Raw genomic sequence first — 14540 nt, forward strand, 5'->3', positions numbered from 1 at the left:
ATCCAAGTTCCCAATGCGTGGGAAAAGAGTCTCCCTGAAGATGCGATGAAGGATGTCCAGGTAGGCAGGCAGCTCATACGTCTCCTTCTGCGTCTCGGGGTTAACCTTCACAGTGCAGAACGGCCAGAGAGCTTGCTTGTGAGTAGAAGTTGTCTTCCGGTGAGGACAAAAGCCAACCGGGGTCTCAAGCCCTTGATCTTCAATCCCAAACAATTCCATGAATGCCTTCCATTTGACAGACAGAAGTTTGCCATTTGTCATCTAGGTCAAGGTCCTCTCCGCGTCAGTGCCAAGATGGACCGTGGCATAAAACTGAGCCACCAAATCCGCATCAAAGTCCTTGTTGAACTCCATGATCCTGAGAATATTCAGCTGAGTACACATCTGCAGAGCTTCACCAAAGTAGGCAGGATCCTTCCATATAGGCAATGTCGATGGAGCGGACATCAACATATAGGTTCTTCTTCGCTTTGATCACATCAAAATAGACAGCCCGCTGAAAACGGTTCCAGAACGGGCGGTTGACCAAAGTGGGTTCTTGATCTTCCGCATATGGGTTGCGTTTGCGCCTTTCCCAAAACTCCTTGGCAGTCATTTCTATCACAGACTTGGCCCTAGGCTTGGGCTTGTGCGCAATAGTCTTCTTGGGCGGAGGAGGAGGAGGAACACTTGAGGAAGCAGCCCCTGACTCAAAAGTGAGGTAGCGCTTTTATCCAGTACGCCCTGGGTTGACACGACGGGCAGGTCGTTCCGAAGGACCATCACCTGGAGCCAAACACAAGAACACGAGAAACAACACAAGAGAATGAGCATAAGCCAGCAGAAAGAGCAACAAAGATCAAGGTTTGGTAAGGAAAAAGAGGAAGTTGGCATCCAGCGGTAGTACCGCGACAAGGCAGCGGTAGTACCGCCCATAGCCCTCAAGCGGTAGTACCGATCCAGGAGAGCGGTAGTACCGCTCTAGGCGGAGGGGGCGGCGGTTCCTTACTGCCGCGACCAAATCCGATACTGCCGGGATGCCAAATTCAAAAATTATCCTACCAAACATCAATCTAACTAGTCTAGAAGCCTTCTCCAACCTACTCAAGCCTTGATTTAGCCAAAAATTGAGAAATGCAACAACTATTGCCCCTAAAGACTAGATCTGAAACCTAGACACAAAGAGAAAAGGAACGGGGGCAATACCAGCATCCATGGCAAGAGGACGGGGTGGGGATCGATTCCACCGGAGGAAATGGAGAGGGACGACCCAGAGAAGGTGGCCCACCGGAGCCCTCCCGCAGCGAGTGCGTCGCTGGAGCACGAAGAGGACCGAGAGGGGCGAGTGAATGGGTATGGGGGAGAAATAAACTCCCCTTGCCCAACTTAACCCCCCAGTCCCGCCCCGCAGGGGTAGTACCGCTCGGGGGGCGGTAGTACTGCTTGATGTCAATCAGCGGTAGTACCGCACGCCCCCAGCGGTAGTACCGCCCAGCGAAACACGCAAAGACTAGACAGAAAAATGGCTTAGCTCACGCAAGAAAAAATGACGAGGAGAGGGAGCAAACACAAAGGCAGAAAAACACCCATGAGAGGACAAGAAACAAAAACACACAACTCTCAAAGAGAGGGCGGTGGCCGAGGCCACCTATGTTTGAGTCAAGTAGTATGGCACCGCGAAGATTTTAACCTTGGGCCTATGACCAAAACTCATCTTTGAAGCACAAGTACCATCGAAAATGGCTAATGTGAAAGACATGATCAATTTATGCATAAAGGGGGAGGGAGAGTTCATTGAGAGAACAACACTCCCCCTATGTCCATGCCTACACCTAAACAAGACATCAAGATGCGTATGGTGGGGTGTGCAAAGGTTCAAGCCACATTGCTCAAATCAGTGATATTTAGCTCATGCCTTAACTCGCGAAATCTTGCTTCATCCAAGGGCTTTGTGAAAATATCTGCAAGGTTATCATGAGTGTTGACAGAGTTGAGCTCGATCTCCCCTCGCCTAATGTGATCCCGGATGAAGTGATACCGGATCTCAATATGCTTTGTCTTGAAGTGTTGCACCGGGTTGAGGGAAATCTTGATGGCACTTTCATTGTCACACCAAAGAGGCACTTTGTCACAAATGACGCCGTAATCCTTTAAAGTTTGCCTCATCCATATAAGTTGAGCACAACAACTACCGGCAGCTACATACTCCGCTTCGGTGGACGAGAGAGACACACAACTTTGCTTCTTAGAAGACCAACTCACCAAAGAGCATCCAAGAAATTGGCACCCTCCGGAAGTTGACTTCCTATCCACTTTGTCTCCCGCCCAATCCGAGTCCGAAAAGCCCACAAGGTCGAAGTTAGCACCTCTTGGGTACCATAAGCCAAAGTTTGGGGTATGAGCCAAATATCGAAAGATTCGCTTGACCGCCACATAGTGGCTTTTCCTTAGGTGCGGCTTGAAACCATGCACAAATTCCCACACTCAACATGATATCCGGTCTAGATGCACAAAGGTAAAGCAAGGAGCCAATCATGGAACGATATACCTTTTGATCCGCCGCTTTACCATTGGGATCTATGTCAAGTTGGAATTTGACGGGCATTGGAGTGGAAGCCGGCTTGACATCACTTAGCTTGAATCTCTTGAGCATGTCTTGAGTGTATTTGGCTTGGTTGATGAAGGTTCCTTCTCTTCTTTGTTTGATTTCGAACCCGAGAAAGAAATTCAACTCTCCCATCATGGACATTTTGAACTTCGAGGTCATGAGAGCAGCAAATTCCTCATTAAAAGTTTTGTTAGGAGAACGAAAGATAATATCATCAACATATAGTTGACATACAAACAACTCCCCTTTGACCTTCTTAGTAAAAAGAGTGGGGTCGATTTTCCCAATTTCGAACCCACGATCTTGCAACAACTCGGTAAGGTGCTCATACCACGCACGTGGAGCTTGTTTAAGGCCATAGAGTGCCTTATCGAGTTGGTACACATGATTGGGGAACTCAGGATCCTCAAACCCCGGGGGTTGTTTGACATACACCAACTCATTAATAGGACCATTAAGAAAAGCACTCTTCACATCCATTTGTTGCAACTTGAAGTTATGATGAGAAGCATAAGCAACACTACAAAAAAAAGACACATCCGTGACATTTAGGGCCGAATGAATTTTTTTCTGTCATACTTATGACACTTCTATGACGATAATTGTGACAAAACCCGGTATCATCATAGATGTGGTGGGGTCCTACTTCTATGACAAAAAATCATGACAGAAAATGGGCTTTTCGTCCTGGGCGGGCCGGAGACGCAGCTGCATGACATTCTTTGGGCCGTCCATGACGAAAAAACCCGTGGTAGAAGCGGGGGCGGGGAAAATATCGGGGAGTTCCCGGTTACGGTGGGTGGTCGGGGGCCGAGCGATGCGCGTTTATCTCGTACACGTACGCGCATGGGTGTGAGGCATTGGGCTCTAACTGAACCCGAGCGAGGCGTTTGCCTACTGAACCCGAGCGATTGCACTGCAGGCTATGCATTACTAAACCCGAGCGATCGATCGATGGCTGTTAACTAAACCCGATCGAGCGATTCCTTCGTTCGCTACTGCTGCTAACTGAAGCCGATCGAACCCTTCCCTTGATGAACAGTGAGCGTTGTCGGGGGGTTTGGATGAACAGTTCCCGGTGGGGGGTTGGATGAACAGGACCCCGTGGTAGTAGAGGCCGTTGCCGCTGGATGAACAGGACCCCGATCGATCGAGCCGGTGGAGGGGTGGATGAACAGGGCCCCGTGGAGGGCTGGATGAACACGACGACCCCGTGGAGGGCTGGTTGAACAGTAGCCGGTGGAGGGCTGGATGAGCAGTAGCCCGTGGAGGGGTGGTTGAACAGGACCCCCTGGAGAGGGCTGGTTGAACAATAGCCGGTGGAGGAGCGCGCGGTGGAGGCTGGATGAACAGGAGCCCGTGGAGGTTGGAGGAGGTCGACGGTGGATGAATAGTAGCCCGTGGAGGTTGGAGGAGGTCGACGGTGGAGATGAACAGTATCCCGTGGAGTCCCGTTTTGCGGTACGCCACACCCCTCCCGATGAACAGGACCCCCCTTTCGACCGTAGCGCTCGAACACAAGTCCGTTTCCTCCGTTTTGCGGTACGCCACACCCCTCCCGATCAACAGGACCCCGTTTCGACCGTAGGAGGTCCGTTTCCTCCGTTTTGCGATATGCCAGACCCCTCTAGATGAACAGGATCCCGTTTCGACCGTGGCCGGTCGAACACAAGGCCGTTTCCTCCGTTCTGCGATACGCCAGGCCTCGTTTCCATCGGTTGTTCCGTCCAAGCCGGTTGGCTTCCGATGAACAGCACACGTTCCATTGCCTCCCAATGAACACGACGCATTCCGTTGCCTCCCCATGAATACGACGCCGACGCAGTTTCTCCATTTTGACCCAGCCATGTACACGAGCCCTGGCCGTACGTATGCGCGAGTAGGCGTTCGAGACCCCGCCCGTATGTACGTACATGGCCGTATTTTCTTTCTTGCACCCTGGCCGCTGTACGTACGTGTACATGCTATGTGCGCGCCTCTACTACGACACGTGCGCGCCTCTACTACGACATGTGCCCTTCCTTACACGACCACGGGTCATCGCTGCAGCCTGCAGACTGACCGATCGTATGTACGTACACGTTTGCGACCAGAATGACAACGCTACGTACGCTTTGACCGGGTGGGTCCCGACTGTCAGGCACTTCCTTGCGTGCGAAGATGTAGCTGGTGGGTCCCAGCAGTCAGGGGGGAAACATTTTTTCGCGAAATACGATGGCCCGTCTGGTGGGTCCATGCTATCAGGTGGAGGAATCATTATTTTGCGCGTAATAAGGAGGCACTTCCTTGCTGCGGCCGTGGACCCAGCTGTCAGCCTCTCCACGTACAGTACTCTTCCGATGGAAGTCGTTCCTTGACCACGTTGACCATGCCGCGCCGAGAGCACCAGGGCGGTGGACGACGGTGAGGCCTAGGAAGGGGACGACGCGGAGCCGGGGAAGACACGACAGTGGAAGCCCACGCGAAGAGGAGTATGAGGGTTCACTGGTTCGGCTGCGGTGTGAGGCTGCCGTCGCCGCAGGGCCTGGCCAGCGGTGGGAGTAGTAGGGCGCCGTGAGGCCTCCGCGGTAGCACAGCCGGACACGGGAGGCAGGAGCAGGCGGCACGACCGGCACTAATTTGGGCGTCTGGAGCAAGAAGACCAGAGGTTGAAGAAGCACTACGGCCGTTGGATGGACATCGTACGGTCACTGGAGCTAGAATCGTTCATATTGACTAAGTTGATAAAGCCCTCCATCCCCATCAACTTAGTAGGCCCACAAGTCAGCCTCCCACTATGCTGGGTCCCAGCTAGCAGGGGGAGTATTCATTTTTTTGTGCGCAATAAGGAGGCACTTCCTTGGGTGCGAAGATATAGCTGGTGGGTCCGAGCTATCAGCGGGGGGAATGTTTTTTTCGCGAAATACAGAGGCCCTTTCGGTGGGCCCCAGATGTCAGGTGGAGGAATCATTATTTTGCGCGTAATAAGGAGGCATTTCCTTGTGTGCGGCCATGGACCCAGCTGTCAGCCTCTCCACGTACAGTCCACTTCCAATGGATGTCGTTCGTTGACCACATTGACCACGCCGCGCCGAGAGCACCAGGGCGGTGGACGACGGCGAGGCCTACGAAGGGAACGACACGGAGCCGGGGAAGACACGGAAGTGGCTGCCCACGCGGTGGGGAGTACGAGGGTTGACTGGTTCGGCTGCCGTCACCGGAGAATAACAGCAGGTGTGGGTGAGTAGAGGGATGACTAGGCCAGCGATGGGAGTACGGTGGGGCGATGAGGCCTGCGCGGCAGCACAGCCGGCCGCGGGAGGAGGGAGCAGGCAGTCCCGCCGGGGCTTGTTTGAGCGGCTGGACCAGGAAGAGCAGAGATTGAAGAAGCACGACGGTCGTTGGATGGACATTCAACAGTCACTGCTTCAGCATCAACCTTTTTTTTAGGAAAACCTCAAATCTGTGGGAAACAACATACAACCCATCTGCCATTATTTCTATTAATTTACAGCCCATTTGCTAATTCTTAAGGTTTTTTTGGAGCCCATATTCTTTTTGTTAGCATTACAGCCCATACTGTGGCCACGGTTAAAAAATTATACAAAATTTTGCATATTTCGGTGCGGTCCGAACTGTTTTTAATCCCGAAATTTCGAGTCACATTCAAACTGATTTTAAAAATAAATATATATCAATATAAAATCCAATAAATTGTCCACGCATAAAAATCAATGCAATTTAAAATCTCAAAATGAAAAAAAAGAAATTTGAAACTAATTGCCGGTTTGATGTGTTTTAAAAAATGTACAGCCAATTTCTCATTACTCATAGGCCATTTTCTCGGCCAGCTGAATGAAGCTCTCCTCGTCTTGAAAGTTTGCAGCCCAACAGGCCTGACAAAGTGACTTACTTGACAAATCACAAAAAACTGGGCTAGCCATTTTCAGAAAGAACAAAAAAACTACTGGGCCGGTTTGTGGTAAACATAAAAGAAAAGGCTGTCTAGACAGGCCAGAGTGCCCCGCACAGCCCAGTTGACACTCTGCTTCCGTCTCAAAAACAAATTAGATAAATGCCACTCCAATTATGGTGATTCATAAAATGCCACTGCAATTTTCAAACTTTAAAAAATGCCACTGTAATTTTTGCAAACTTTGAAAAACGCCACTGCAATTTGCAAACTTTGAAAAACGCCACTCCAGACTTCGAAAAATGCCACTGGAAATGGCATGAAATGGCATTTTTCAAAGTTTGGAAATTGCAGTGCCATTTCTCGGAATCACCAGATTTGGAGTGGCATTTATCAAATTAACCCAAAACAAAAATAACCGGGCGAGCTGCTGGGTCCCTGGTGTCAGCCGCTCATTGTGCAATTCTCTCATTTATTGACTACGTTGACAATGGCATGGGACCCAGATGTCAGAAATCCATTAGGAGGAGCCATTTATTTATTGGCTTAAAATAAGGAGGCACTTGCTTGCGTACTGCCATGACCTTGGTGGGTCCCTGTTGTCATCCTCTCCACGTACAATCATCTCCCGATTGTGTACGCGTCAACCTGGTAGGCCTAGAAGTCAGCCTCTAAACCTGTGGCGGACAAATACATCCCATTTAAAAAAATAACAGCCCATTCCATACATTCAAACGGAAAGTTCAACATTCAGAGCAAAGTAATAGGTCTGGTCCAGATATAGAGTACTGAACTTCCACGTTGACAACCATCATAACCAAGTTAACTATCTACTCCCACTAATACTCTAGTAGTGTACAAGTACTAACTTACTCTTAGCTAACTAGACGATGTCGGCCGCCATCTGCGGTACACCCTAAATGCCGGCACCGACGTCCTCCTCCTCGCCTCGGACTTGCCGGAGGTGCGATAGGGCACGTTGCTCGCGCGCGTTGGCGCGTTCCATGTCGGCTTGGTCCACCGAAGCTTCGGCTTCTAAGCGGGAAACCCACTTGACGAGCTGGTAGTAAAATTCGGCGTCGCCCACGCGTGCGTGCCCGACAGCCTCTAGGGCTATTTGCCGGGCGCCGGCATCCACGTAGTCGGCCCAGTCACGGGCGCTCTGCTCGCGACTCAAAGCGGTGGTGCGCTGCTGCTCCATGCCCCGCCGGCGGCGCAAATCGGTGATACGCTGTTCCTCCGCCAGGCGGTCGCACTCCAACAAGTCCTCGACCTCCGCATTGCCATCTAAAGACCGATAGAATGCCTCCTCCCTCCATCTTCCTTTCGGTGAAAAACCGAATACTAGTTCCGGCGGTGACCGCCTCTGGCGTCGCCTATCGCGGACGGGCGGGGGCATGGCGGACGTGGCGAGAGCGAGGATAAGTGGCGAGCGACGTCGGGCCAGTGGGGGCTTATGAGGATAGGGCGAGTTGGGTGATGGTGCCAGCGGAGAAGGTCGGGAAACAGTAATTATAGGCGGAAGGTAGGCGAACCTGCGTGTCGCGGGAAACGCGATGGTCATCGCGGTCATTGGAATTCAATGCATGTCCTGTCCCGTCAGTGGTGCGTCCCGTCCGTGCTGGGTCGCACGCCGGCATGATGGTCAAACGAGTGCACTCAAATCATCCAGATAAGGTACTCCCTCCTTGTCAAAAATGATTCCACCACTCATCATCTACCTTAGTTGGTTAGATTTTTGAATTAAGCCCTACAAACTGGAAAGGAGGTAGTACGTGCATGATCCGCTATTTATTCGTGTAGGATCGAGTAGGTCATTTTTTGAATTGAGCCATGCAAACCGGAAAGGAGGTAGTACATGTGTGATCCGCTATTTATCCGTGTAGGATCGAGTAGGTCGGATAGTGTACGTGTAGGATTGAGTAGGTCGGATGGTGTACGCGTACGATTGCATTAACTGATGAACGTTCGCTGGGAGATAAGGCATTTGCGAACGTTTTTGCTGGCAGTTTCTTCAGAAATGTTCACACGAGACTCACAGGCCTAGCATTGTAATATGTTCACATTAGTAGCCCAAATTCAAAACCAACTAGTACGATTCCCATACATAAGATCAACATGTTAATGCATCTCAATGATTCACAGATCATATACAAATATGTTGCTCCAAAAGCAAAGATCTAGAAAAAACATCTATTCTTCCTACTAACATGGATGCTTCTCTTGGCCAACATTCAGTAAAGAGTGAAAGACAAATTTGTCTGTGAAGTCTATAATTCCTCTTGCAAACGTAAGTGGTTTCACCAACAGCTAGAACCATGAGAATGAACCACACATGATGGAGGAACATCCACTGCAATATGATTTGGTCTTCTCTCGATCACACGACGAGACTATTTTCGGAATACAAACTTTAACTTAGGCAAAATGATGCCCATTGTATAATCATACCAAAGCAATGAAGCACCTAGTGTTGGCCAATAAATAGTACAGTACTACTTTTCTACAGTCCATGAAGTGACTATCCAATCTTTCTGTGTCTATTTTCAAATGGCACTGCATGCAGTGACTATACTATTCTCTTGTGCAGTTCAACCAAAATTGCGGTCACTTTGTTTGTTTGCCAAATAGCAATGGGCAGACATCTTTGTCTGCACAAATATCAAGCAACTACTAAACGTATACCCCACCTTGTATTTTCGGTTTAAACACGTCTCTTCCGCTTAGCATCTGTGTTTTGCACTGGACAATTTGATACAGTCATGTTTTGCCCTGGAAAATTTCATACTGAATTGATTTGCTGGTTCAGAGCAGAAATATAGCGCCTATTCTTCATCAGACCAAGGATATCCATGTTCGCAGTGATGGAAGAGGTGAAATCGATACAACCGAAATTGAGCATCCAATCATTGAATCCTGTCTTGCACCTCCAACGTAGGTCCACCCTACCAATAAATTCACATGCAAACCACTAGTATTACTATCTAATGACAGTACAAAAAGAGTAGCAAGATAGTAGCAAACCATGTACCTTTGTAATGAACAACTCATAGTGCCACGAATTGGATATAAAGGTTTGGAAGAAAACATGCTCCTAATATTGAACCATTTGGACTTTTTGTGCAGTTGCACTAAAATCGAGCATCCCTGTTTGCATAGATATTGAAAGTGTGATTACTATAAAAGTGGCACTAGTTGAAGCATAGACTCACAAATATAAGCATTCAAATTTCTTAATGGGAAAAGGTAGCAAGACTGTTTCTAACCACCTGTTTGAAGGAATAAATAAGGCAACAACGGCTGATGTCACGAAGGCATACATAGTTTTTTCTGAAAAATTGAGCCATTCCTGACCTTTCCTCTTCTTTTAAGCATATTTTGTGCAGTTCAACTAAAATAAAATGCCATCACCCCCTTGACAATTCAGTGACACTGTACAAAAGAAAATGACTTAACATTACATCATGATGTCAGGTATGTAGTCGACAGGCATTAGAGACAAACATACAGACCTCCTCCGATAACATAATGAACATTAATTTTAACAAAGGTGTGACTAGCTTTACCGGGATAATTTGAGTGAACTCTACACCCTCTGTTCCTTAATATAAGACGTTTTCGCTGTTCAATTTAAAGTACCCAAACGTCTAGTATTTAGAAAAACAGGTAGTAGTTTTCTTGAGCACATATCTGGGAAAGCTTGCCACACTTCATATATGTCCATACGCTAATGCAACACCATTCGAATAGTACAAATATACACTAATACAGTGGCTAGTGCAACAGTAGAGTAGTTTTTTATTACAGGGTACAGTACAATGGTTTTACTGAACAGATTTCCATAAGCTCTAGCACTGGAAGATTTCTATAAGAATTAACAATACAAAATGTAAAGGTAACAAGTTTCAGCATTGGTATACTAGCTGTGCAAGAGCATTAAACCAAATACAAAAGTCTGAAGGTAACTAGCATTATTAACTAATGACAGTATAATTTTTTTGCAAACCATGTACCTTCAAGGTATATATCATTTCGAACTCGAGGGGACCTAAAAATTGCTATCCCAATCTTGATAATCGGTCAAACATAAAAACTTGATCAAACGAATCAAGAGAACAACCGGAGGAGGAGGTGCCCACTCTTGACCTTTCCTCTTGATACTGTATAAAAAAGTCGACTTATCTCATGAAAGTGAGGTATGTAATCTATAAGCATTAACAGTGCAAAAATCTGAAGGTAGTAACAATATTCATCATTGGTATACTGGTTGTGCAACAGCATTAGAATGCCTTAGCTGAAAAATCTTTAATACATCCACAATCAATAGCTAACCCTGAAATAATCCAGTGACATTAAATGGCATTGCTTAAATTTATTGGTGGCATTAGACTGAGTGCGACATTAGTTAAATGCGGCATCACTTTAGCAGTAGCATGGCTTGACTTGACCGCTAGCGTTATACTAAAAGAAAAAAAGTGGCAATAAGAGCATGGGAGGCCCATTCGGACAGTGAGCGCACCAGTACGATGTACCTCCACGGACGCATAGAGTGATGAGGGAGGTATGGTTGCCCAGAGCAACAAATATCCAGGTAGCATATGTGGATTACGTCCCATTTTTGTTCTCTATAGCCACCTTTTTCCTATGTGAGGACAACAAACCGATCGACCTGGTCATTCTCTATTGCATTGTCATGCCTTTCTACCCTTCTTGAACCAAGAGACACGAGACTCGTTCCTTAGCCACTGATTTTCCCCTTTTAAACCTAGATGCGGGTTCGATGCCTACTCTCTTGGACAGTACAGTCTCCCTTCCTTTCCTTATTCAACCCAGACATGGATTAGTCTGCATGAAGTAGGGTTTCCTTTAATAGTGCAAATTAAGGTTTTCGTCTGCGTGACCAGCAGAGCAGAGGATAGCAAATTGGGAAGATGGTGGAGTGGAAAAAGATCCACATGCAGCGACGTGGCAGATGGGGCAATAGAACAAGGGTATGATTCGAAAAGAGGTAGCATACCTGAGGGTCAGCGGGAAGTGGCTTCGCTCGTGGTCGTCGTCCTCCGCACACACTACGGCAGCGAGCTTGGGGACGGAGGCCATCCCGCGCGGGCGCTAGGTCTGAGAGGATGGCCTTGTCGTTAGTGCGTGACCTCGCTCGCCGACGATGAGTGCGTCAATGCTGCACGTCCTTTTCTTCCCCGGCGGATCTGTGACCACCAGTGAGGAGGGAGAGAGAGGCCGTCTTTTTTAGATCTGGAGAGAGGGTGATAGTGTGAGAAGCAAGTAGGCAGCCCTTAGCAAGAAAGCGCTAAAGCTCCAGCCTATATATCTTTCTTATACAACTAGTACTAGAGGTGGAGTAGTGGTAGAGTAGTTTATATTTTGTTTGCATACAATACCAGTTAGTCGTGCTTCAAAACTGAATGGCACGCGATTAAAAAAATAAAGGTCGATAACTAATGCGGCACCTCGGGCCAACGCGGCCAGATCGCATTTTGCACGAGAAATTACACACCATGTTTCGTTGACATGTGGTCCCGTTCCCACATGTTAGTGAGATGACGGCGGGTCCTTTTGTACAATTTTCGAAAGGACGTCTATGTAGGCCGGGGCGCCTCTTCGTGTACCGTGGCAACCGTCCACCGACTCTTCGCCTTTCCCTCTCGATTTGGAACTGTTGTCGCACGCTCTTCCTCCCTCCTCCATTTGCCTTCACCCTTCCTTCTGCCATTGTGTGATCGTCTTCTCCATGGAGGGAACAGGCCGGAAACGACCCCGTTATTCTTGCCCCGATCTGAATGATGACGTGGTGGAGGAACTCATTGATCGGTGCGACGTCATCACCTCGGCTAGCATGGCAGGTTCGTTCAAGACCATTCTCGACTCAACTAATAACATCATTACAAGGAAACCAAGGGTCCAGGAGCGGTTTGATCTCCCCTATCTTCTTCACCGTGACCCTGGTCACTGGCGCGCGGACGACGCAGGCCTCGCCTTGTGCAAGTTGATGCTGCTTGATAATGATACATGTGATGTTAAGATGCCATCGCTTGAGGGTAAGGCTTGGGTAGGTGCAAATGGAGGTTGGGTTGTTTATATTGGGTACAACTGCGAGTGGGAACTTGTGAATGTGTACACTCGTCACCGGGTTCCACTTCCAAAAATCTCAGACTGCCCAGAGGTTGAGCACACCGGTATTCTACGTATGTTCAACTACAATCATGGTGACTGCCGTCTACGGAAGATAGCAATTTGTCGAGTTCCCGACTGCTCTTGGGATTACACGAACTATGACGTTGTTGCTATCTTTGACAAGATTGTTGCCGTCCTTACTTCCACGCCTCAATGGATATTGCTCAAAAATCAATTTCTATACACGGATGATCAGTACTGTCATGCAATTCAATACGAGGGTCTTGTGTTTGTTGTCACCACTCGTGGCACTATTTTTGCATGGAATCCTTATGCTTTCGGCACGTTTATCTTCCACCGTAATTATAATTGTTTCATCCACATGCATGCGGGTTAGCTAGTTTCCCTTTACTAATTGACCTTCTTGTGTTTCCAAGGTACCGTGAACATTCCACCACCTATACTTGAAAAATTTTATAACCAAGGGGGAGATGACGATGATGATGATCACGAGCATGAGGACCCATATACTCAGTGGCGCCTGACAACTTATTCCGATGGATCACCTCTTCTTGTCTATATACAGGGCACCGCTGATGTTACTAAGGAAGCAGGTGTTGTCTCCCATGGTCGCACTCTCTGGACCTATTCCAACATCCGTTGCAGGGTATTCGGGATGGATACTACTGTGCTAGCGCCAACACCTTCTCCCTGGTTTAGTATTGATACTCTTGGAGGAAACTCGCTCTTCCTTGGACAAAACTATCCAATCATGGTGAAAGGCGATCCAGCTGCTGTTGACACAACGTTACTACCATTTATGAGAAGCAACTGTATCTATACCTCGGACATTACTATGGTTCCCTATCGTGGCTATCACAATATGCGTCCTGACATAAGCCGCTTCAGCCTGGATGATCAGTCCTGCGTTGGTCTCGAGATTGACAGTAGCTGCCCCTTCCCAGAGAATCACTTCTGGTTCAAAGCAAGCGTTTCCAACGCTGACGAGTGGTTGAGCTGAAGTTCATTTCATTGCTTGTTATTTGTTGTGTGATGAAAACTTTAGTATTTATAATGTATCCTCGTTGTCGTTGTGGGTTGATGACCTGTTGTATGTAATAAAATGATATGCCTGTGATAAACTTACTAAATTTATGAATGGCTTTCGAGTCGCTTCTCTGAGTGGGTGTTGCGACGAGGCAAAAAAATAAATTCCAAATACATAATTGTACGTGCATTGCAACAGGTTATCGGATGAGTCCAATCAACAATAGTACTACTATTTGTACTAGCTTCACATGCTTCGCGCGTCGGGCGGGTGTTTTTACTATAGGTCTGTAGCTGAGAATCCCATCATCCTAGGTCCTCGGATGAGTCCAGTAGAAATTGCATATATTCTGATGTTTGGGTTCAAACTTTCAAAACTGTTGCACTATCTCTACGTCTACGTATATAATACAACAAGTTTTAAACTTGAGACCAGCCACCCACCCTCACAAAAAACACTTTTTAACCTAGCACAGACTCTAGGAAATTTGGCCACAGTGTGAGGTGGGCCATATGTTAATGTGTTCGCTGTACGTAACCAGCACCTCGAATCCTCGATACTACTACATAGTAGGATGGCATGGGCCAGAACAAGCATTCACGTCCAGGAGTACGGCACACGCCACCAGCACGACTTCCATCTGACACCATATTTCTTGGAGTCCGTGCTACAACTATCTCTTCAACCTCGTCGTTTTTCTTACTCAGCCATCGCGCGACAGGCGAGGTGGGGGTTTGCCGATAGTCGGTTTCCTCAACTGCGGTCCCACTTGTAAGGCCAACTCCAACGCACGACCCCAAACGGACCTCCGTTTTGCCTGGATTCTATCCGTTTGGGTAGGGCAATGGGGTCGTGTCCGGGCCATTTCTCGGATGCGGTGG

This window comes from Triticum aestivum, chromosome 2D (genome assembly GCF_018294505.1).
Source record: "Triticum aestivum cultivar Chinese Spring chromosome 2D, IWGSC CS RefSeq v2.1, whole genome shotgun sequence".
NCBI classification, from domain to species: domain Eukaryota; kingdom Viridiplantae; phylum Streptophyta; class Magnoliopsida; order Poales; family Poaceae; genus Triticum; species Triticum aestivum.